This window comes from Xenopus tropicalis, chromosome 10, assembly GCF_000004195.4.
Source record: "Xenopus tropicalis strain Nigerian chromosome 10, UCB_Xtro_10.0, whole genome shotgun sequence".
Classification (NCBI taxonomy): Eukaryota; Metazoa; Chordata; class Amphibia; order Anura; family Pipidae; genus Xenopus; species Xenopus tropicalis.
The window spans coordinates 39,450,611-39,454,148 of NC_030686.2; positions in this window are offsets into that span (position 1 = coordinate 39,450,611).

A 3,538-nucleotide genomic window follows, 5' to 3' on the forward strand; every position below is an offset into this window, starting at 1 on the left:
TGGGCAGGTTAGAAGATTTAGTCCCTGAACTGACTGCCCCATTGCCACCATTATAATTCGATCGTTTGGCACCAGGCCCACCCGTAGGTGGGCGATGTCGCCAAGCAAGCGGATCTTCACGTGTATGGGCAACTTAAGTAATTCAAATATAAGGTACTAGTGCCTTGCACAGGTAAAAGTTATGTATTTGCTTCAGGAACACCATTACAGTTTATATAAATAAGCTGCTGTGTAGCCAGCTCTGTAAATCATTGTTGTATTCTACAGAGCTTATCTGCTATGTAACCTCTGCCTTTTTTTTTTTTTACAGCTTGAACAGCTGCTCCCCGGGGCTTAACAGCAGCTTATTTAGATAAACTATAGTTGTCCTTCTGAAGTAAACAAACCTTTACCAATTAATGGAAACAGTACATTATATTTTAATTCTAAAAGACATCTTTTTGGAACAACATTAACTCCTGTTGAAAAGGGGGTTAAGTTGGAAATAATTACTTTTAAAAAGACAGACACAACCTAGCAACCAGGCTGTGGTTTGAATGACAGACATGTAGATGATCTCAGTGAAAAGAGAAGTTCAGGTATGGGACCGGTTACCCAGAATGCTCAGGACCTGGGGTTTTCCAGATAAGGGGGGTCTTTCCGTAAATTGAATCTCCCTACCTTAAATAAACTAAAAAAAACTTTAATATTAAACCCAATAGGATTGTTTTTCCTCTTAAGGATTAATTATATCTTAGTTGGGATCAAGTACAGATACTGTTTTATTATTACAGAGAAAAGGGAATCATTTAACCATTAAATAAACCCAATAGGACTGTTCTGCCCCCAATAAGGATTAATTATATCTTAGTTGGGATCAAGTACAGGTACTGTTTTATTATTACAGAGAAAAGGGAATCATTTAACCATTAAATAAACCCAATAGGGCTGTTCTGCCCCCAATAAGGGGTAATTATATCTTAGTTGGGATCAAGTACAGGTACTGTCTTACAGTATTAGAGAAAATGGAAATCATGTTTGAATAATTTGATTACAATGAAGTGTATGGGAGATGGCCTTACCGAATTTCAGGGTGTGTTTCCCATACCTGTAATAGAAAGTATAGAACATTCCATTCCCATTTTGAGAAAGTAACAGTCACTATGCATACCCTCTATCATATAATAACTGGCCAAGCATCCTAGAGTGGTGCAGCGGTGCTGTAACACAACTGCTATTGAACAGCTCACATAACCAGGCAGCAGAGTGGCCGTAGTGTGTATGTGTGTGTTGCTAATGCAGCCCCAGGCTCCCTTTGTATATGTTCTTATAAGACAAGGACAAGGTGGCCATACACGTAGAGGTATAGACCGATTCGGCAGCTTATCTCCCCATGTATGGGGCTCCCCTACGGGCACCTCCAATTGATATCCGATCAAAATTGGCCCTGTGTTGATCAGGCAAGGTTAATTTTCCTCTCAGATCAGGGACTGCATTGGCTCATTGATGTGAGCACAATTCAGGGATATCCAAACTGCAACGCTTCAAGTGTTATTGAACTATAATTCCCATAAGCCCCTGTTCAGCAGCAGGTTTTACATCCTTGATGTATATAGAGAAAGGGTCAACAATTGCTCATGTCCTTTGACCATTGAATGTTCAGCCCAAGGGGCCCCTATTTATCCTAAACCAGCTCTGCATCATAGATCAGTCTCCACTGTTAATACACTGCAAATAACAGCACAGCAGGTTCTCTGGGTATTAGTGGTTCAGCAGCAGCCCCGATCCCCAGGGCTTCAGAGCAAATACCTGCTGAAATTCCAAACTGGAGAGCTGATAAAGCCAAATAATTAAAAAAACACAGAAAATTAAAAATGAAGACTAATATCAAGCTCTACATTGTACACTTAAGGTGAACAACCCCTTTAAAAAGGGGAAAAACAGAGAGCTGCATGCAATTTGAATTGCAGTCACCAGGTGGCGCTCACTGCCCTTTTGAAGAATTTTGACTAAAACTAGGGTTCTGTCGTTTCACAAAACCCACCAATTGTTTGTAATACAGACATTTTCTAATGATAACAAACACCAATAAATGACAGATCTCTCAGCTTTAGAGTCCTCTCTTTTATTCACGGTACCATGGTTTGTTATTATTGCTACGGAGATCAAAAGCAGTAGTGCCAGTGTTTAAAGTATTAATAAAAATATCTCCCCTTTCCCTTACCCACCTTGTCTATTGAAACCCCGTCAGAGAGGCAACCTCTCCTCATCGTCCTAGAGACAGATCCGTATCAAAATCCTACGTACAGTGTATCCGGGTAAGCAATCATAATATAAGGCTTGTACCCCAGTGGTCTATAACCAATAGAAAAAAAAACAAACAAAAAGGAGACATATATACACATATAGGTATGCACCGGTGTATAAGTTAGATTGGCACAGTGTGGGGAGGGGGGGGTTAAGTACCAGGAAGCGCCCTGAAGGTGTCAGCATTAGAAATAGATGAATTGGGCACGAGTTACATGATTCAATACTTCCATCACCCCCTCTTCAGTTGGCAGTTCAATTCCCATACCTTCCTATCCCTGAGAAAATAACCGTAGGGATCTAGGCTCGGCCGGGCAGGATCTAGGCTCAGCCGTGCCTATTAAGGTTCAAGAGCGATCCCTGTACAAATAAGAGACACACGTACCAATATCAATACACTCAGATACCCTCATTCCCCCCAACTCCCATAGAGTCAGAACTGCAAATGAATGGTTGATTTTTGGGGGTACAAAACATGGGTTTTAAACACTTAGGAATTGGGTTCTGTTGCCTGACATCCCCAGTGGATACAAAATATTATAATTATAACTCAACATCATCATTTAAAACAAGGCAGGAGACTATTTTGTCCACCATTAAAGGAACAGTAACACTAAAAAATGAAAATGTAATTACAATATAATGTATGGTTGACCTGCACTGGTAAAACTGGCGTTTGCCTCAGAAACCCTACTATAGTTTATATAAACAAAGCTGCTGTGTAGCCATAGGGGAAGCCATTCAAACTGGAAAAAAAAAAAAGGACACGCTACTTACCAGATAACATAAAACCCCATTGTATTCTACAGAGCTTATCTGTTACCTGCTATGTAACCTGTGCCTTTTCTCCAGCTTTAGGGCTCTGGTACACGGGGAGATTAGTCGCCCGCGGCAAAACTCCCTGCTCGCGGGCGACTAATCTCCCCGAGTTGCCTTCCCTCTGCCATCCCACCGGCGAACATGTAAGTCGCCGGCGGGATGGCAGACGCGGCGGCGCGATTTCGCGCAAATCGCCGAAAAAGACTCGCGAGGCTTTTTCGGCGATTTCCCGAAATCGCCCCGCCGCTCTGCCATCCCGCCGGCGACTTACATGTTCGCCGGTGGGATGGCAGAGGGAAGGCAACTCGGGGAGATTAGTCGCCCGCGAGCAGGGAGTTTTGCCGCGGGCGACTAATCTCCCCGTGTACCAGAGCCCTTAATAGCTGCCTCTATGGCTACAAAGCAGGTTATATATATATATATATATATATAT